The 22552-nt window shown below is 43.0% G+C and overlaps 1 protein-coding gene across 4 annotated transcripts in view; it reads right to left on the bottom strand.

Moving 5' to 3' along the window:
• Positions 1 to 6137, bottom strand: part of Dab2 (DAB adaptor protein 2) — a 55279-nt gene extending 49142 nt beyond the window's left edge. For 2 of the 4 annotated variants that reach the window (XM_038322602.1, XM_038322599.1), the window contains exon 1: positions 5832 to 6035. The gene's annotated coding sequence lies outside the window, so the exon portion shown is untranslated. Of the gene's footprint in view, positions 1 to 5831; positions 6036 to 6094 lie in introns of those variants that run through there. The other 2 variants (XM_038322601.1, XM_038322603.1) reach the window with 2 other exon arrangements.
• Positions 6138 to 22552: the final 16415 nt, after the last annotated feature.

Raw genomic sequence — 22552 nt, forward strand, 5'->3', positions numbered from 1 at the left:
ATTGTACCCCAGGCCTTGGGCATGTTACATAAACACTCTAGCAAAGGAGTTATATTCGCAGGCCAGACTTTTTTTTTGTCCTCTTGCAAGTTATGTATAATGAAAGTTAAATGGGGGAATGGATTGATGCTTCTTAAGACCAAGATCTCTCTAAAACCCAACTGCAGTGGATTGATTTACAGTGAAGGCTCTCGTCTGCACTTCTGGACATGGCATGGAGAAGAAATAAAGTTATGTAGGCTAGAGAAAACCATGGTTTAAGGGTAATGGTGTAGCTTACTGGAGTCCTTTTTAAAAAGATGTTGGCCGAGACAGTCTCCTAATACATGGAGATTAATGATACTCTTTAAAAACCTCAGTCTAGGTAAAAGGATTTAGAAGTGAGGCACTATGCTAAAACTAAGGATTATACTCACTTTCTTCAGATCAAGAAAGCCATGGATAAAATGCGGTAGATATGTGCTTTCTCATCTTTTTGCAACCCAAGATGCAGCTGAACATAATTATATATAAGTAGTTTTGCTCTGTTATTCCTATGACTCTAGGAACTGAGGTACATTGTTGTGTTTTCTATTGAATGACTGAATCATAAAACTGAATTACAAGCCAGGAGGAGGTGGTAGTGCATGCCTTTAATCCCAGCACTCAGGAGGCAGAGGCAGGCAGATCTCTATGAGTTCGAGGCCAGCCTAGTCTACAAAGCAAGTTCCAGGACAGGTAGGGCTGGGGAAATCCTGTGTCAAAAAACAAACAAAAACAAAAACAAAACAAAAACAAAAAAAGAAAGAAAAATAAAAAACAAAACAACACAAAAGCAAAAAAAAAAAAAAAAAAAAAAAAAGCCGGGCCATGGCAGTGGTGGCGCAGGCCTTTAATCCCAGCACTTGGGAGGCAGAGGCAGGCAGATCTCAGTGAGTTTGAGGCCAGCCTGGTCTACAAGAGCTAGTTTCAGGACAGGCACCAAAAGTTACAGAGAAACCCTGTCTCGAAAAACCAAAACCCAAACCAAACCAAACCAAACAAACAACAACAACAACAAAACCCAACCTGAATTACAAATGTTACTCTTAGATCAACTCAAAGGTATGTAGAATGTAAGTGGGCAAAGCCTCCTGCCACCTTGGTTCTATCAATCTGGAGTGGAGAAAGACCTCACTCTGCCAAACTGTCTCAGGAAAGCTCCTTCTAGCTGTAAGACATACACCAAGTGCCCAATCCTGAGAGGGCGACTTTGGTTTTTACGAATCTGCTTACCAACGGCAGAGTGTATGTACTCGGAAGATCCTAGCATGTTTTAGCCCCATGCATCCCATCATATTACTAAGGAAAAACAGACCAGCTTTTACCAAGAGAAACATCTTAAAACTTCTGCCTGTCGCTCAAGCTTCTTCCGGGTTTAATAGCATTTTAAATTTCATTTTCTTTCATTTCTGTAGCATTGGGGGGGGGGGGTCAAATCCAGGGTTTTATACACAGAGGCACCTGCTCCACCCTGGCAATACAGTCTTACCTCTTACAGTATTACAGACACAACGTTCTAGAATTCTTACTTCCTGTTCTTCCCTTACCCATTTCTTTGACATTTCTTGAAAATCTGAGATGGTCGTCATACTTTCTGCTTCCTGGTCACTTCCCTAGAACTAAACATTAAGTTGGCATGTCCCATTACTGAGAATTCTTACCAGCTTACATCAGCCAAAGGTCACTTGCCCCCAGCTAGTCTGAGAAGGTTAGAAGAGGGACAGAAATTGCCAAGCAACTTCCATCCTGAAGTAATAACTGAAATGTTATTAGCCAGCACATTTGGTTATCTAGATGGTGTAGCGGAGCTAGCAAAGATTAAAAAGTTTATACTGGAATTAGAATAAGTTTGAGGGTTGAGGGAAGGGCAACGAGCAGAGAGAGATTCTACTTTCCTGAGTAACTTCCATTTTTAGGCCAGGAAGCAATTTGTTCTGATTCTGCTTGCCCTAGAGAGGCAAGTTTCCTCCCAGGGTGGTGGAAAGATGCAGGAAAGGGAATAACCATGGCAACCTGCCCAGCTATGTGGGCCATGATAATATTGGGGCCCCAATGTCCTGGCCTAGTCACTAGTTTAGTCAGGGTGGTCCCTCCCTTTCCCACTTCCTCGGCTAGAATGCTGACTTCAGAAGGATCATTCTTTCTCTGTAGGGAGTCTGAGAGAGTGCAGGGAAGACTGAAAAGAGACCAGAGGTCATTCTGACCAAACCCAATAGCAGGCTTCCACGCTGAGAACAGAGAGTAACTGTCTGTTCTAGCGTGAACTCAAGCAAATGTACAAGCTCCCTGAGTATCGAGTACTTGAATGATTAACAGTGTTTTCAGATAGGGTGAATGGTGTTCAGTTTTGATTAAAAAATTCTCCAGTTGCCTTCAGTGTTCACAAAGACACTTATCAGTTGTTCAGGGGGCAGAAATAAACTGATAAAGTATTCCAAAGATATAGATTAATTTATCTTCCCAGTGTCCCTAAGTACTATTGTTCTTCCTCAGAAACGAAAACAGAATTACAGAGGTTATTCTGTGTGCCCAAGGTCATTTTACTAAGCAATGGTGCAGATACTTTTCACCACCACCCAACTGTGCTGTTGGCAGACGGATGCCTAGCAGCTAGCATATGAATGCTTCAACTGCTGGCCCTTTAAGACACCCACCATCATTTGTGCCCCTAAGCAGGACTTTGGGCTGTCTCTAAGAAGAGACCTGACAGTTTGCTTCTGACTGACATGATTAACCAACCCACTCTTCCCATAATTTAGGTTTCCCTTAAACACACTTATCTGATGGAAACCCTGTCTTCTAAATGAGACTTGGACCAGCCTCTGCAATTCAGTAATAGTGCTTCAACTCTATAACAATTACAACTCCAGGGAGAACAAAACCAAACCAAAACAAAGAAACCACATCCTGCTCCTCAGGTGTTTCACACTGCCAGTCTGCTTCCCATTCTAGTTCTGTCCGCTGTAGGAAAATTTATAGGGTGGATCAGTTATATAACCCCCAGGCCAGTCCCCTTGCCAGTCTTCCAGATGGGGCAACTTATGCCCCTGGTGAACTCCTTTCAGTGGCCTTCATCCATGACAACACCCCCGCTTTATCTTCAAGAAAAGGAATGAGTAATCCCCCAAGAAGAGAGAAGGAGGCAAAGAAAACATGGCATTTCCAAGTTAGCTTGATCACAGCAGTGGTGGGCTTAGGCTCAGACTAGGAGAGAAAGGAAGAAGCAACTTCCTCATGGTCTCATCAGGAGCTTCCCACAGTGCTTCCTGAGGGCCGCGAGCCACCCAGCAAGCCGTGTTTTCCTTGTCTTTTAAATTTGAGGAAACCAGGATATGACTGAGCAAACCAGACCAACTGGTCAGCAGCTCCCAGAAGACTTTACACCATCACCATGCCCAACAAGTGTCTTAAAATCAATACCCCTCACCCCCAACAAAGCCAACTAAAGTCCATCTAACCTGTGGAGGAAGACAATAAAACAGGCCTGAAGAACAGGAGGTTAGAGTTTAATCCTTAACATTATAACACGTCTTTAGCATAAATCCAGACTCTGAGCCAGGTGGGGTAATGCTTGCCTATAATCTCAGAACTCAAAAGACTAGAAGTTCAAGTTCAGCCTGGGAAGAGACGCTGCCTCAAAACATCAAAGGAAAAAGGGAGAGAAGGAAGAAAGAAAAAAAATGAATGAACGAACCTACCTCTGTGTTTGATTCTTTCTTCACAAATCAGCAAGGCCTAAAAGCAACGCTGTGGTTACCTTCCCAGCCCTTCAGGTGGAGAGAAACCCCCGTGGTGTCAGCCTGACCAGCCCCATAAACACATCTGCACTAGGGGCAAAGGAAGAAGACATTCCTCCCATTCCTCCACTATCTCTCTCCTCTGGCTACAGTTAAAATGGCATAGTTTAGCCAGGTGTGGTGACCTCTACCTATAATCCTAGCACGCAGCGGACGGAGGCGAGAGGCTGGTAAATTTAATCTAGACTGAGGTGCAGAGGAAGGTCCTGGGCTCCTTCTCTAAGACTTCAGGGGAAAGAGAAAACATACCAGCCTAGAAACAAATGGTTTCTAGGGTAAAGATTGCACTAAAGGGCTGGCATTGGCGGTAGGGAGAGAAGGGATTTGCTATTAGTAAGAAGCAGAGGAATCCAGTGAGTTTGAGGCAAAAATGACAGAGAACATGGAAGAAACGGTCTGTGTCTGGAATACGAGTTTGAGGAGGTCACAATACCTCCTTTCTCAAGGGGTCTTGCTTGTCTCACCTTCTGAGTTTCATTTGCTGTAGCCTTGCTTTTCCCAGACACCAAGCTGTTTTCCTCAGGAAAGCCTGAATTCCCAACACGCCCGGATTCTCAAGCCAGTTAACTCCTTTCAGCTCTGGTGTGTGCCCTGCCTCAGTTAAAGGGAGTGGAGTGGTGGATGCCTGGGTGGGTGGGGTACCTGGCTAGAGTAAGCCTAACCCAGGATGGGGGAGCACCGTGATGAGCCACTTAGTAGAAGCAAGTCCTGAATGCTAGCTATTCCTTCCTTTTGGAACAGCCAGTCAATACTTCTGGGTGCAGAGCCCAGGCCTCACGATTGTAAGAAAGATGGATTATGCATCTCATCAGAAACATTCCAGCACCCATTCCAGGTATCCATGAGACATTCTGGCAAATTTTCTGCCACTACTTTACGTTGGCGTTGTATCTACCTTGGTCCCCTTCATGCTCCTGCTTTGGCTTTGCCTTATGAGGCCCAGAAATATTTTCATCAAGTCACTGTATAGAGCTACAGCAACATTTACTATTCATGAAGTTGCCCCTTTCATAATTTTTAAATCTTTCCATGTGTCTGGAGGCTCGTTTCTGCTCCTCTCGGTTTACAGTGGCTCCCTTCCTTCCAAACACAAGCTAAGAAGAAAGAGGAAAGGGTGTGGGGGGTGCCCGGAGGTGGAGATAACGTCGAGCTTTTTTGAATCCAGTTAAATTTCCCTTTGGATTCAAGCAGCTCCCGTCTGAAACCTACTACGGAGCAGAATTCCAAGCTTGGGATTAAGTGAAGGAGAGGGAACAGGAAGAAATAACAGCCTCTCTGCTCTATGCTGCAAAGAAAACCGCTACGTTGACTGCGGCTCCAAGGTTTTCACACGCTTTTAGCCCTTTTTCTCGAATTCTTACCTAATCCTTCCAACTAGTTTACAACCGTCAAGAAAACAGCGTTTAAACGCTTCAGGGATTTAAAATAAGTTTGTTAAGTCGCTTGGGCAGATACTTTCCCAGGAATGCTGGGCTAAGACAAAGTTCACATTTTTAATGCCCTGTGCTGTCAGTCAGCAGAAAATTGCTCCTTAGAGGCACAGACCACGTCCAGCCTTTGTCACAAGGCAAAACCGAACACCCCTCAGCAGTTAATTAGATGGTCAGCGGCCACACCGGCGTTCTCCCTGGGATGGCCCCAAAGCCCTTAAGCACTCTGCGCCCTATACACACACACACACACACACACACACACACACACACACACACACACACACACTCACTCACTCACTCACTCACACGGATGGGCTCTTTAAATGTCACAGGATGGGCGTCTTGGAGTCCGACCCCAAAGGTAAAATGCATTCCTTGGAAGCATTCCACAGATGTCAGGCCACAAAACCGCTGCTTTCCCCGGAGTACACTGTCTGATTTGTAAGATCCCCCCCCCCCCCACGCCCCAACGCCCAAGGTCTGCAGTCAAGACAGGGGTGAGAAGAGAGGATCGTGCAAAGGAGGGAAGGAGGTCGGCAAAAATGGAACCAAAGGGAAGGAGGCTGGCAGAGCTACTCACGGGCTAGCTAGTGCCTCTGCGGAGCCAGCATGACTTCTCGGTGTCCGGAGCCTCTAGGTTGCAGCGCTAGGGACTCGGTGGGCCCCGCTTAAATAGCCGCCGGCAGGGAGCCTCGGTGCCGCGCGGCCACTCCCGGGGAGAGAGAGATATGGTTCTAATCAGATGCTGGCAGCTGAGGACTCCCCAGGAATGTGGCGGGATGTTTTTGCTGCCTGGGCTTGGTAACTCCCCCTCAACGTGCTACGGAGTCTTCCAAACTTAACTGTTTATTAACTCGCGCTGCAGCCGCGGAGACCGGCGCCTCTTGCGCTCCGTGCGCCCGACCAGCTGGGGGCGATCGCCCGGACCTGGAGAAAGGACCGTGCTACCGCCAGGGCCAGGAGCCCCACACTAACGGGGGCCAGAAAGGGTGCACGTAAGGACAGGAAAGGGAAACTCTGAAAGGGGTGGGATCCGCTAAATTGCGTTTCACAGATCCGTTCCCTGGATTGCCACTTCAAGCGGCGTGGCACGCGAACCCATCCTAAACCGCCCGGGGCCTTTGAACAAAGAGAAGCCTTTACTCCGGACTTTTCCTTCAAGGGATGATGGGTCCCAGGTTCCATCTGTCCTTTCTTAAGCTGACCACGTGACTGGATTGTCATCTTTAAAGAAATCAGTGTCTGTTAATTGCAAATGTGGACGTGCTTATTAAATAGGGGGGAAAACTATGGGCGCCCGGGTAAAAGATGTGTTTATATTGACGTTTAACACCACTCATACAGATGCAAGGCCATATTCTTTCTGTGAAACTGGCCTAAACGCTTTACCATCTATCTAACACATCCAATGATCTAACGATCCAATGATCTTTCAGTGCTTATCCACCCACATGCAGATAGCATGACGTCGTCTGCTAGTTTCTATAGCATTTTTTTCTTTCTTTTTTTTTTTTATTTTTCGCGAAAGAGTTTCTCTGTGTAACAGTCCTGACTGGCCTGGAACTCCCTTTTGTAGACCAGGCTGGCCTCAAACTCACTGAGATCAGCCGGCCTCAGCCTCCCAAGTGCTGGCTGTAAAGGTATGTGCCACCACCGCCCAGCATACAGCATTTCTTTTCTTTTCTTTTCTTTTTAAATCTGTGCATGAAAAACTTGAGCTATGAGGAGACGTTGAAAAACGTCCCTATCAATGCTGAACTGTAGACACGTGGCAGAGAGGACCCCAGGAACCATATAGAAGCTTGCCACTTCTTTCCTGAATATTTTAAAGCCAGGAACAATTGTCAAATATCTGCAAAAACAGTATGGTGCTTTTTAAGAACTTAGGAAATTACACTTTGGGAAGGTCCCCTCTGCCTCCTCTTTTTCCTCCTCTTCTTCCCTGTTTTCTTATTTTATTTAGTCTTTCCTATACCTCCTCCTCTTGTCTGTTTTCCTGCTGCTCCTCCTCTCCCCCCTCCTCCCTCGCCTCCCTGTTACCCCATTTGTTGGAAGCAAAATATACCAACTATGAAAATGACAAATTGTCATTCAGAGGGAATGGGTTATTGATTTTATTGAGTAAGCAACACAATGGATATGCATCTTACCACTGCAGACCAAGGGTTCAAATCGGGCTTATGGCACACCAAGGATGTATTTTGTGGTCCGTGTCTAGCCCCAGCTGCAAAGCCACTGTGTAATTTGAGGTAGCTCAATGTGAGTGGCAGTTTCTGCTTGCAAGTAGGTCAGTCTTGGAAAGGCCCATGTGTGGGGAGAGCAAAAGACACAGAACAGCACATCCGGGCCAGTATGCTGCCCCTCCTGACCTCTGTATTCCCTCCACACCTGGGTACACACAGTAGACGGGGTTGTGCAGGCAACTTTCATTATTCCTATAGAATATTCCTATGATTGTAGAAAGAAAAAGAAAAGATTTTCTGTGAATGGCTAGAGGTCTGTGAAGGCGTAACGCTTAGTACTGCTGCCTCTGAGGACATCACACTTCATGTCTAACATCCAGACGTCTAGAGAAATGATTTCATTTTAAAATGCTCAGAAATTAGAAAAAAAAAAGTAGTCCATTCAAGGAAATGGGGGCTATGAGAATACAAAAGAAATAGGTCTCCCAAAAGCATGTATTATCTCTCAGCTTGGAAGCACCCCACCCCAAGTCTCTCTCTATCTCTATCAGAATAGTTCAAAGACTATTTCTAAGATGTGTTAACTTGCTACCACTAAAAAGAAGCGATTTACCTTAGAAACCAGAGAAAGAAAACGATTGCATCTGCTGTGAACTGCAGCGTGGAGAGGAGACTTTGGCCCAAACAGCTCATTTGAGCGCAGTAGGCTCAAAGTTGCAGCTCAAAACGGACAGCCTTGTTTTATACAGAAATCTTAAAGAGTCAGCGCTGAGGAACTCTGGTCTGAAGTGTATTTTTATATCTCTAGGGTGCTGATATTGGTCTTGGCAGTAGCTCAATGTCCTGCTCACATTATGTGTGTGTGTGTGGGGGGGGGAGAAATGAAAATAAATTTAACTCTTTTTATCCCAGGAGGTGCTGTTTCCTGTCACCTCTATGTTGTTCACTTTTCAGTAAGTCTAAAACGAACATCTCCGCATAAGGAAAAGCATGTCGGAGCCCACCCAGATGTTCAGCTATGGAAAGCATGATTTTCTTTTTATCACCACCAAAATTTGTTTAGAAAACTAAGGTGGAAAAAAATGAAATGCGATGTGTTTTAAAAACCACGGTCCCCACGTAATGACTGTCATTTGCACAAAACCTGCTTGTGGTGGGGTAGGGTGGAATCTGGACTGTGCTCCCAGCCTAGACAGGGGTAGTTAATCCCGTGACAGCTTGCTGAAGAATGCATGGTTTATTATTAAAGTAATCTCTTAAGATTTTCCTGGAATGTGCTTCCACAGCAGCGCTGCCTATGCAGGCTATGCTATGCATGTGTTTTCTGCCATGACTCGACTGTTGGGTCTTAGCTCAAACATCTGAGCCTTTCTCTCCTACACCTCGCTCTGCCCCTTCCTCTGCTGCTCAGGCCTCTCTTCAGCTGCCCGTTTTGAATCTTGCTCTTTTTCATGAACTGGAAATAGGACTTTGGAGTTGGCCTCAAAGAAGTTGTACACTTTGATGCTTGTTAAAAACAGACATGATCAAGCCAAACAAATCAAGCGTGGCAAGATTGGATATGTCTGTAGTTCTACCTTCTCTGAAGGCTGAGGCAGGAGGATAAATAAGGTCAAAAGGGAAACAATGTTGATCAAGAATTGATTGAGATGTGTCTGGAAAGAGATCCTTCATATATATATATATATATATATATATATATATATATATATATATATATATATGCTGTCACGTGAGGAAGAGAAAAGAGAAAAAAAGCTGTTTCTTCCCTAAAGTGTCCCTTGCTCCTGCCTGATCCTATATATTTAACACTGCAGAAAAACAGATCCCACCAGATTCAACTGCTGCCAGGGATGGCCAAATATAAGGAATGTGTATTTTTTATTATGCATTTATCCATCCATCCATTCATCTATCCACCCATCTCTCTCACTCCCCATCTTCCTCTCTCTCTTTCCCTCCTCTCCTTCCCTATCCATCTTCTCCCTCTTTCTCTAAGATTTTCTGAAATTTGGAAGGTGGGTTATTCTTGGTGGTTTTGCTAGTTGCTGTCATTTGTTTTCTTCCTTACATCCCTTACAATGCTGCAGAATTCGATCTTTTTGCATGTGACGTGTAGTCATAGAGAAATTCTGATGTAGAACAGCAGGGTACTTGGGGAAATTGGAACACCATGAAATGGAGATCATTTAAAATTCAATGTTGGGCCAGCAAGATAGGGCTGTCTGCAAAGCCAGACAGCTGGAGTTCCATCCCCAGGACTCAGCTCATAAACATTGTCGTCTGGGTACCTCACACACGCACACACTGGAGTTCCATCCCCAGGACTCACCGAGATTGGAGAGAACCGACTCCTAAATGTCATCCTCTGGGTTCCACACACATGTGCAAGAGCGTGTGCACACGTGCACACACATACACAAATAAATGAATAAAATTCAATATATTATACATTTTTATAACCAGTCACACTTTGCTCCCTATACAACTACCTGTATACCTAGGCCTATACCTATACCTTTATATATATAACAGGTAATAAGGGAGGAGTACTTTAATATGAATTATCACTCAAGTAAGAAATGTATTATTTAGCAAGCAACTTAATATGAGTTATCAAAAATAAAAATATTTAACATTGCAAATAAAATGCATATAATCCTTCAAGAATATGGATAACAACCACTTACATAGTCCTCTATTTTATGGTGATGAATAAAGATGCTAAATTCTTTAATGTTTATAGGGATAGGGAGCTGAGAACAGGGAGTTCTGTCAGTAGGAAGGGATTAAGTTATGATTCATACCCATTGTGCAACCATATGAAACCATCTAAAAGAGCAAACTGAAGCTGATTCTTAGAGTTTAGAACCTTTCCTTTCAGGTTTTATTGAGCAAAAGAGTAGAAACTGGAAAGAAATCTTAAAGATTTCTATTTTAGTAATACAAAATGCTAGCGCCTATATATGTTGCATGTCAAGTGTAGTTTGTGTTCACGTGTTTTGAAGATTAAGGGACTGGAAACTAAGTAGTCTGAGATATATATTGCCAGAGCTCTGGTAGAGGGGGAAGTATTGAGGAGGAAGGATAGGGTGAAAGCCAGGTACAAAAGTAAAAAAAAAAAGTCCACAGACTGAGATGCATCGGCTCATCAAAGCGAATTGTAGATTATAGGTTTGTGCAATCAAAATAATATGTGATATAATTTTAAGATGAGAAAAAGAACTTGAGGAGAAACCCTGCTAAAATGGTTCTTGTGAAGATACTGTCTGAGGTCTTTGAAAGGGAATATTAGGGATTGGGAGATTGCTCAGTGGATGGAATGTCTGGTATGTAAGCATGAGGATCTGAGTTCGAATCTCTATTACCCACACACAGTAAAGCAAGGCTTGCATGGGTGTGAGTCCTTGTAACTCAAGTACTGGGGGTTGGGGAGTGGAGACAGGCAGATACTAGAGCTCGGTGGCTGATAAGCCTAACTGAAACAGTGTTACAGTTTTCTATATCTGCCCATGGACCCACACGCCCTCAGACACACATGTACACATCCTACACACATGCCACACAGGTTCAGGGATCCAAGGTGTGAGGAAGGCATGGAATCTATTTGTTCAATAACACTTTGGTGTGGTTCTGCTTGTACTGTGGTCTTGGAGACAACACATTGAGAAACACTATACTTTTTCCCCATGAGGTCAAGGGGATATTGAGTTTGCTGTTCTCTACGAGGTGAGAACAGTGGAGATTGGGGAGAATGATTTCCTTGCAATTGAAGCCCCATAGTCGAGAGACAGGTTTCTTTTTCTCTTTGGCTCTCTGAGGCCTCAGGCAGGGTACTGGCTTTGGCTAAGACTTCCCTCCCTGCCCCCTCACCTGTCAATGTTTGTTTTCAAAAAAAGGAGCTGACAGTAGCCATTTGTGTTGACATAAACCCACGGGTTTATGTTTTCCAGCCTGGCCCTTGCTATGGAAGAGCCAGCACAGTTCAGAGGTCAGGGCTCCCAACCATCTTTGTAAGATCTGGGAGGAGTTGGTTCTATGCTTGAGGAGATGAAGGGAATCGTCAGCACCACCTTGTTCCCAATGAAAGCAGATCAATGAATACATGGGACAATTCTGCTTTCTCTGAAGTTACACTATATTTTGACCGCCAAGTACCCAAAGGCAGCTTGAAAACTGGAAGAGTAATACACACAATGCCCTCCATGTTCTAACAAAGGAGGCAAGGATTTGGCATCAGGTCTGGGGCAACGCCCTAGTTCCATATTTTTCTTACTAGAAGGGTGGCAAGCCTACCTTTTCAAGGACTCAGTTGTAAAACAGTTATTTCCCTAGCTCCTGATCCTACTTTGGCCTTTAGTGAGAATCTAGTAAATCCATATTCATGAAAGGATTGCAGAGGGATAAGGGCTTAGTAAGTAATACAGAAAATATATGAAATCCACATTTTTTTTTACTAAAAAAGTTTTTTTTTTTTATCAGAAAGGCTTTGACAGCAGGGTGGTGGTAGCGCACACCTTTAATCCCAGCACTTGGAAGGAAGAGGCAGGTGGATCTCTGTGAGTTCAAGACTAGCCTGGCCTACAAGAGCTAGTTCCAGGACAGTTAGGGCTACACAAAATCCTTGTCTCAAAAAGAAAAAAAGAAAAAAAAGAAATTATTTCCACTACTAAGACCACACACCCATCATTATGAAATCATCTTCATCAGATAAGTTTTACACAGGGGGGCGGGGGAGAGAAATGTGTAAGTTTTGCTCTAATGGGCATATTACAAAAAAAGCTCTGGAGACTTTTTTTTTTTTGAGAAAGGGTCTCTCTGTGCTACCAGAATGGGTTCAAACTCTTGGACCCAAGTGCTCTTTTGCCTTCCTGCCCCAGGACTGAGACTGTAGGGGCATACTCCCCATCTTAGCTAAAAGATGTCCCTGTCCTTCAAACAGGGTCTCAACTTTATATACCTGGCTGGCTGGTCTTGAACTCATTATGTGAAGGAGACTGGTGTCAAATTTATGGCAGTCTTTCTGCTCTTGTCTCTCATGTGCTAGAATTACAGGTGTATACCCCTACATTCAGCTAAAAGTCACATTGTAACTGGAGGGTAGGAATAGGCCACATTTTGTATTCCAGAGCAATTTAACTCCCCCATGTTTAGAAACACATGTGTATGTGTGCACACACGCATGCGCGTGTGTGTGCATGTGCTTGTGCTTGTGCGTGTGAGTGTAGACAGGTGCATTACCTAGGAAAAGTATATTGTAGCTTTTACTAGATCATCAAAGAACCTCATACCATAAAATAAAGTTAAACTCCACAGTACTGTAGTTTTATGGCCATTCCACATTCCTTCTGCTCATTTTAACTGAAGATTTTATCTGGGTCTTTTGTTCTCATCTGATATATATCTTCACAACATCATGGTCAAACAGGTTAGTCCAAGTGTTCTTGTTTCTGCACAGACACCTTGATTTACTTCCTTTACAGACTTAAGGACAGAGCTCGACCATGACCCAAGTCCTTGAATAATCTAAAATTATTCTGCACTTACTCCCATGTACAAACCATAATTCTAGTGGTCAACAGAAGATTTTAGAGTTCACAGTATTCTGTGCTTGTGTGCCCAAGCCCAGAAATGAATTTCCTTTCATGAGAAAGACATTTCCAAGTGGAAGGATGTCCACAGCAGAGCCATTGGGACAGCAAGAGGATAGCCATGCCAATAAGAACTGCCACAAGATCTCCCAGTGTGGTCTTATCATAGTGGGCATGGGTAGCTAGGACGAGACTGGCCTCAGGCCTGGGCAGTGGGTTAGGAAAGAGAACTGTGTAAACCTCCTTTGAATATGAACAAGGGGATCAGGCTCCTCTGCTTGTCCAAGAGGAGATTAACCGAGTTGACTAATGTCTCCCTAAAAATAATGTCTCCATAGAGCCGCAGCATGCTCCCTCTTTGGACACAGGATCTTTGCAGGTGTGGCCAATGAGGAGAAAGTGGTATTCCATTCCGGGAATTCTCTGGTGTGTTGTATAGTGCTCTTTGATTAGAATATATGGCCTTTTTATCACACTGTATTTTGAATTTAGATAACTCTATCTTTTTTATTTTTTTGGTTTTTTGAGACAGGGTTTCTCTGTAGCTTTTGGATCCTGTCCTGGAACTAGTTCTTGTAGACCTGGCTGGACTTGAACTCACAGAGATCCCTCTGCCTCTGCCTCCCGAGTGCTGGGATTAAAGGCCTGTGCCACCATTGCCCGGCAAATTTAGTATAACTCTAGATACAATATACTGACTACAAATTCTTTTTTTTTTTTCTTTTTTTTTTTTTTTGGTTTTTCGAGACAGGGTTTCTCTGTGGCTTTGGAGCCTGTTCTGGAACTAGCTCTTGTAGACCAGGCTGGTCTCGAACTCACAGAGATCCGCCTGCCTCTGCCTCCCGAGTGCTGGGATTAAAGGCGTGCGCCACCACCGCCCGGCTCTGACTACAAATTCTTGCTCCATGGTTTAGCAATCTTTGTGACTCAAGAACTAGCATTGTTCATTAACCAATGAAAGCAAAAAAAAAAAAAAAAAGAAAGAAAGAAAAAAAATAAAAAAAGAACTAGCATTGAGTTCTAAAAAGAGAAATTCTGAAGCCTCCTTCCAAGGTGCTGTCAGATTAGATAAGGTAAGGCATGGAAGGGGTTAATGGTATTTAGCAAACACCTGGTGCTATGCTGATGATAATGCAACATTTTCCAAATATTTAAAATCTTTAAAAATATCAAGTGCATTTGAAATTAAGCTTACCCCCAAACTCAGAAATTTCATTTCTCAAACAGTCTTGGAAGAATTCCCTCTCGCTTTCCTAAAAATACATTTAAGAATTCTACCAAATCATGATGACACATTCCCGTAATTCCTGTACCAGGGAGGCAGAGGCAGGAGGACCACGAACTTAAGGCCAGCCTTACCCACATGGCAAGAACAAGGCCAGCCTGCTTTTCATTCATTATCCTACCCTGTCTCAATAAACTTTACATTATCAGGCTCCATCTCAATAAACTAGGGGTAAAAACAGCCAAAAGTAAGAACAGCTTGAGCGTGGTAACAGAAAATAGAAACAAATCGTGGTACTGGTGTATTCCCCATTGGAGACACTCTAGAAGTAGCAGCGATGGTACAGACGATGCCATGAGCTGTTTGTTTGGGTATAGCTGCAGTGAGTAGGCAGATCAAGCTACAGAGGGAGAAATAAGGCATGAAGCCATTTGCATGTGGTTTAAGCTACAAATAGCAACAACAGCATTTTAGATAGTCATGCACTGGCACATAGAATGGAGCTGATCAATAAAAACTTGAAAGAGTTTAGGTAGAAGAGGAAGTTTCTTGGCATATAAACAAGCCCCACTGATTTCTTATACTTTATGCTTTTTAAAAGATTGTTTCTGTGAGAAAGGAGAAATTACACAGGTAATTGTGAAAATAATGTGAAATCTATTCAGTCAAACTCCAGATTACCTGCCTGTTTAGAGGAAGTAAGTATACGGGGAAAGGAGCAAATTCAATGAATGCACTCCAGCCAAATCTAGCATGGGGCATGTTCTACAGAAAGAATGATCTGCTTCTCCATCTGCTTGAGGGCGTCCACCAAAGGGAGTGGAGAAGAGGCAAAAGTGAACAGTTGTGTTTCTTGAAGATTCTAACCAACTGCTCAAAGGTATTTTTGAGAAGGAGAAATTGAAATATGAATAGATATTAAGGATTATTATTAATTTATCATATTTACTTAGTAGAGACTGATTGGATGTGTGGGTGGAATGTTACATATTGAATTCCACACCCATACTGGGACTGAACCCAGTACTTCATGCTTGGTAGACAAGTACTCTAGTACTGAGTTAAATCCCTGAACCCTAAACCCTTAAATTTTCTTAATTCAGCCCCCACCCCAAATCTAAAGGAAACAGAAGAAAAAGAAAAAAATAGGAAAATAAACAAAAATTTATGCAAGGTTGGCAAAGCAGAATGACTGGTATTTGTGAACTGGATTCAACACACAGTTGTTTATAATTGAAGTGTTCTGTAAAAGGAAATCAAGATCATGCTCTCATTGTTTTCATGGAACCCATTCATTCATTCATTCATTTACTCATTCATTCTTTCGTTTGTTCCCTGCCGTTTCCTGCCTGCTAACTACTGCTGTGGCCTTATCAACTGGATGCTTCAGATGCTTTTGTAGCCCCATTCTCTAGACTTTCTCACATTAATTTAGCTCAGAAAAGTTTATACATTTGTCCCCTGACTGAGAGTGTGTTTGGCTTTCTTTCCTGGTTCTCCTTCGCAGGTAAAGTTTGAACGTGTGCCAAGGAGCACCTCCTGGGGTCAAGGATGAATAAGGTGATATTAATCATTCAACATCAGGTCTTATCAGAACAGGCAGGTTAAGCCCCTTGGGCGCCCCTGTGCTCCCGAAGTGCTTGTTTCTCTGGGTTACTGATTTCAGTTTGAAGTCAGGTGATTTACGAGATGACCCAGGCTTTCCTGTCTGGTTCACACCACACAGAGGGTGAGGAACAAATAGGTCCAAAGTCTGCTGTTTTCTGGGCCTTAGGAAGGGACCGGCGTCGCTGTCACGTGCTTGTCTGAGCAGAAATTCCGGAGCCTGTTTTTTGCTTTTCTGGCTTCAGGAAGCTAGGATCTCACTGCACAAATCAAGTTCCAAGAAGACCAGCTTCCGAAGGCATCGCTGGAAGTCAGGGTTCTACATTTTGACTGTGCTGCCGTCATCTGGAATTTTTCTTTATTCCTTTGTGCAAATGTTAGAAGCACCTGTATGGCAGGGCAGGAACAGGAAGCAGATAGAACTTGGTGACTTTATCTTGATAAAGAGGACTCTGATTTTGAATTACTTATGTGTAACTTTGATCCTTGTATTCCTTGTGTCTGTCTTCCAAGTTAGATCATCATGTCTCTATCTAGCAGATGACAGAGTTGGATCTCAGGAGATAGAGAATTTGTTTGTTTGTTTGTTTTTCAAGACAGGGTTTCTCTGTGTTGCTTTGGATCCAGTCCTGGAACAAGGTCTTGTAGACCAGGCTGGCCTTGAACTCACAGAGGTCCAACTGCCTCTGCCTCCCAAGGGCTGGGATTAAAGGCATGGGCCACCGCCGCCTGGATAGAGAACTTTTTTTGTGCAATGTTCATAGTGAAATTGCCATCATTGTGACATCGTTTTGTGACTTTTTTTATCCTATCCATGATCTTTCTAGCTTGTGAGACATGACCTGCAAATAGAGAGATTGGGGGTGGGGGGAACAACGAGACGAATTGGTCATGCCTCAAAGAGGTAATGGGACAGACTTAGTTGACTTCCCAGGGGAGGACTTACAATCTCTGAGGAGCAGATGGGGGTGAAGTAGGAGGAAGATGGGGAGTAGTAAAGAGTGGGAAGAGAGGAGGGAGGGGGAATTGGGACTAATACGAAATAAACAAACAAACAAACAAGCAAACAAACAAACCAGATAGGACCTGCAAAACATTCCATAAAGGAAGAAATAGGGGCATGGTAGCATTCACCTGCTATTCTAGATGAGAAAATGGGGCCAAGGGATTGGGAGTTTGAGGCCAATCTTTGTTATGTAATGAATTCCTGGCTATTGTGTGCTACAGCGGATACCTGTCTCAAATAAACACACACACACACACACACACACACACACACACACACACACACCAGACAATCCAGTTTTTAAAAACATCTTTTGAGATTATAATATATATAATTGCATCATTTTCTCCCTTCCCTTTCCTCCAAATCCTCCTCTGAATGACCACATACAATCTGCTCAGTCTGTATAACGTTCCTGTGCATTTGTTTTCAGGGCTGAGCACTAGGTATTGGATAGCCAATTGTTGCGCTCTTCCCTGGGGAAGCTATTTCTATGGCTGAGGCTGCCTGTGCATTCCATTGTCCCCATTCCCATTAACTTTTCTATTGATTGTTCAGGTCATGTTTAGGCAGCCATGCTGTTGAGACTCTATGGGTAGAGTTTCTGACGTTCTTAGGAGAGGCACAATTGTGTAGAAAACTCCCTATTCATCTAGCTGTTTCAACCTTTCCACACCAGAAAGCCACAACTGATCAAAGTTGTAGAACCCAATCCAAACAATCATCACAACACAGCTCCTGCACCTAAGGCTCAGGGATCAGTGCAGAAGAAGGAGTGGAAAGATTGCAAGACCCAGAATAACAATCCAGTTTTTTTTGTTGTTGTTTCAGTTTTGATTTTTAGAGACAGGGTTTCTCTGTGTAACAGTCCTAACTGTCCTGGAAGTCACTTTTTAGACCAGCCTGGCCTCGAACTCACAGAGATCTGCTTGCCTCTGTCTCCCAAGTACTGGGATTAAGGGTGTGTGTGCCACCACTGCCTGGCAAAATCCAGTTTTAAAAAGGTTGTAAATGTTATCTGTTCCAGTGTCCAAATGATCTGAAATGTGTTCATTCACTAAGACGTTTGGGACCTACCTTTGTTCTTTTCTCTGAATGTGTAATCTCAAAGTATTTATAAGGTTTTATAATAAAAAATCATTATAATGTGAGATCTATAAGGCATATTTGCCTAAGACACTTTAGTTAAGACAGCAAACTATTTTGGTGTTTTTTTTTGCAACATATCGTATGACTTAGTTCTTCTTGTCCCTAGAACTTTCTCTTCTAAAGCAAATTGATTCCTTGTGATGTGAAGGTGATCTGGCTTAGTGGCAATGTTTGGCTTACAGCTAAGTAAGTAAGTATGTAAGTCTTACGGTAGTATTAAGCCAGCACACTTGTGCCCTGTATCAAAGATTTGTCCAGAAGAGAGTTGGAGGGAACATTAGTGTTTCATGGCCATCTGGTTCTTCTTAGCTGAGGAACGCCCAGAGGTCTTAGTACTGCTGAGTGGAATACAGAAAGAGACACAACCTTCCATTCTGGCAAAGAGAACATTGTGAGGGACAGGAGGTGAGGCTGCTTATGAGAAAGTAAACCCGGGTACAAACCAAGTGGTAAAGGCGCCCCTTGGATCAGAAAATTTTTGGTGCTGATGTATTCTTTTTGGAGAATTTGTGCAATTCATTTTTATTGAGTAGTCTCCAGGCTGCACTGCGTTGTAAATCTGAACTCAGAAAAAAAAAAATCATGTATTTTGAAAGCAAAAATATCATGTTAGCTAAGGAAAAAAATACTCATTACTTAATGGGATGGATCTTTTAAAAATACAATCTAAGATGCTGGAAAGAAGACAAACACTAGTGAGGAAATAAAATCATAGTTTCATTTATTCATAAGAAGGGAGGTGAAAGTTTGACTTTCCTCATTTTAGAACAATTATTTCTCTTTGCTAAGGAGGCCACACTGGACCGGGTTGTAGTTTATCTGTTGTTTAATAATGGCACATCCACACAGCCTATCCCGTGGCAAACAACAGATTTCAAATAAAATGTCACATTAGCATTCTGCTGATTTGGAAATACCTGCTTTATAGATCATAATAAAGGATGTAAAACCACTCATGATGAACCACTCAATTCTGTGTTCTGTGAGGAGATGGCTTGGCAGGTAAAGGATTTGCTGTGCGAATTTAAGAACCTGAATTTGGATGCCCGGAACCCATGTAAATGCTGTTGGTTGCCATGGACCCCTTGTTATTTCAGAACAGAGGAAGTAGAGATGGCCTTGTCAGAACAAAATGTCTAGCGGAGGAGCTAACGTGCACTGTGAACTTTCAAGTGAAAGACCTTCCTCAGCAAATAGATGGACAGCGGTAGAAAAAGACAACAACTTCAACCTCTGGCTTCCATACGCACACATGTGCAGTTGCACCCACATTACACGTGCAACCACACATATGCACAGTACGTGCACACACACATGAAAAAGCTTCCCTTCTGAAACACTTGATGTTATGATACATTTTCTGTTATACAAGTGAGAATTAGGTGTCTCAGGGCTTTGCTTTTCAATTCATTCATAAAAGGTGACAGGGATTGAACCGAGGACCTCGTGCGTGCTAGGTGAACACTTTAACACTGAGCCACACCTCAAGTCTCAGAGTTAAAGATCATACATTTGATGTTTCTTTGTACCGTTCATGATTTTTTTTTGTTGTTGTTGCTATATTTTTTTTTTTTTAGTCACGGTTTCTTACTATGCAGCTATGGCTGTCTTGGCACTCCCTATGTAGAGCAGGCTGGCCTTGACTTCACAGAAATCCACCTGCCCCTGCCTCCCAAGTACTGGAATTAAGGCGTGTGCTGATACACCTGGCACAGTTCATGGTTTTCAGCTGCACTAACACTGGAAATGAAGGATCAAGTAGAATCAGATGTTGGTATTTGCATTATATTATATCCATGGAGCTGGAATAGATAAACCCCAGAACATCTGGCGCTATACATCCGAAGAGAGATTATAATCTGCTTAATAATCTTATATAATCTGTTTATGTTTTAGCAAGTAGCTAATATAAACAGATTAAGAAGAGCTCCTAATATATGTCTATTGAATAATTATTATATTATTTAACATGTATCTACATATAGCCACTTTTATTTGCGTGCAATCCACAGACCCAACTACTGGATCATAACGGTACAGACAGATGCCTAGATAAACCTGAGAAGTGTTTACACAGAAAGGATTTCTTATTTCTTTTTAAGGTATCCTGAAAAGACATCTTTATTTTTCTAATATCTGTAGAAATCCTCAAAAAGTTTCTCTTAACACAAACCCCAGTGCTCGTCTCTTCTCTTGCCCTTTCTCTCAGCACTAGCAGAATTTTCCGGCAAGGAAAACTACAGCTTTTTTTTCCCCCAAAATTGTTCATTTTGGTCACAAAACACCGTATAAAACTGACTTAACGAAGCAAGAAGCAGTTCATTTTGGGAGATCCTCTTTGGAACTACTAAATGCTAGCTTTGATCTACATTCCAGAGTTGACTTTCCCTTCAGCTTTATGTGTTTGGGGGAGGCAGGCTGGGCCAGGGAAAGAACACCCCTATACAGGTCAGTAAAGCAGAGCCACGTGCTGTTAAAACTGTAAACGCTAATGATGGTTTGGGAGGTGACACGCTACAAAAATACCTCAATCATCCCGAGTAAGACTTGGAACAACATTTATACAACATTAACTCTGGGGAAAAGCAGGAGGCTTGGGCACGTGAACAATGCTGCCTCTATTAGAAGCAAACCTAAAATGAGATGGAAATCATAACAGCTTTCATTTCCCTTCTCCTGCTCTCTCTCTCTCTCTCTCTCTCTCTCTCTCTCTCTCTCTCTCTCTCTCTCTCTCTCTCTCTCTCTCTCTCTCTCTCTCTTTCTCTCGACAGAGAGACAGAAAGAGACAGAGAGAGAATGCCTATCAAGAAAGAAAGCTGGTTCAAAGAGAAACCGTGTGACATGTTGAGAATGTTGCATTCATATGTGCGTGTTTATGAGAGCAAGGGTACGGACACACTCGACTCTAGCTAGGGAGGATCCTCTCTGTCTCCACAGTTTCTGCACCAGCTTGAAGCCAAAAAATACTTAATCACTTCCATAAAAATGCCCAAATTTTAAAAACATGCCTGAAAAAGGCAGCAATAAGAGGAAGCATGCCAGATACATTATAGCTGACCACAGACGTCATTCAGAAAACAAGCAAGCGGCCTAGCCAGGAATGCTTTTCCAGGAGATGTTAACTCTCATACAGAGAGCTTCAAAATAGATGAAGAAAATGGCAGGTTAGACCCGTTCTACTGATTCCTCCCCTCAATAAGGACTGTTTTGTGAACTAAAGCACAAATCCACAGGAGATATAGTAAGCAAATAATGAGCAAGCATGCAGCCCCTTTCACAGAAAAGTAACCGTCCCACGTTCTGTGGGAGAGAGAGAGAGAGAGAAAGAGAGAGAGAGAGAGAGAGAGAGAGAGAGAGAGAGAGAGAGAGAGAGAGAGGCAGGCTCTCTGCTCTTCCAACCTGGTCCATCTGGCCCCAGCTTTGAAAAATATTTCCACATCAGACTCCACAGACCTCCTTCCCCTCTCAGTGTTTTTAGAGGACGACAGAGTTTGTCCAGCAGGCAATACTGGAATAGATTTTGTAAGATTTCCATTTCCCCATCCCTGTCTGGGACAGTATTATTGGAACTCGCATGGGTGGGTACCGAGTTCCTCTAAAAAGGCTTTGGGACCTTAGATTGTCAATTGGTTTAGCCTGAGTTACATTTGGAGAAACTCAAAATGGGTGGAGGCTGAATAAATTGTAGAATATTTTTAAGCCGTATAAATAGAGATAATTTATTTAAAAAATTACATCCCAAGCCACCGAAAAACCTTCTTAGAATCCTAAAGAGCTCAGCTTCAGGCTGGGGACCCAGAGAGTGTAGTGGCACAATGCTGGTCTAGTTGTGTGAGACCAGGCTGGCCTCGAACTCACAGGGACTCCCATGCCTCTGCCTCTAGAGTGCTGGGATTAAAGTTGTGTGCCACCACTGCCCGGCCTCCCTGCGAGTTCTTTAGGGTGGATGATTTACAATTTGTCTTGACATTGATGGCTCAAGGCTCTTATTTGTTATGACTGTGTTTTCCAGTGTATATTTCTCTGTGTTCTTCCCTGCCTGCTTTCCTCGTTTGACAACACACCAAACTTAACCTCCTTTCTCAATCATTACCCTCTAAACCCTTGCATGAAAATCATCTGGGAAAGCCCCTGTATTAGTTTTATGCAAAAGTGTGAAATGAATGGTATTCATTCTGACATGCACAAGTGCATGCCCACAAATACCATCTTCGCATGTATCTAGTAAACTGAACGTTCAATGTATCTTAAAACGCAAACATACTTTGATATGTATAGTGCTGTTGTGGTAGACAACAGGATTCACACAAACCAGTGATACGAAAAGATTACAATGGAGTTCTGACTGATGTCTCCATGGTTGTGATGCCTTTTTAGGCAAACCTGTGCACTGCCAATTATATGAAAGTATAGTACATGCAATTATATATTACATGCTAATTGAAAATGGCCACGTATAGCTATCTTGCTGTTTATGTTATACCAACACTATGCGTATATTTTTAAATGTTTTTCTTTCTTAATTTTTCTGTGATGGGGATT

Source organism: Arvicola amphibius, chromosome 3 (genome assembly GCF_903992535.2).
Source record: "Arvicola amphibius chromosome 3, mArvAmp1.2, whole genome shotgun sequence".
Taxonomy (NCBI): domain Eukaryota; kingdom Metazoa; phylum Chordata; class Mammalia; order Rodentia; family Cricetidae; genus Arvicola; species Arvicola amphibius.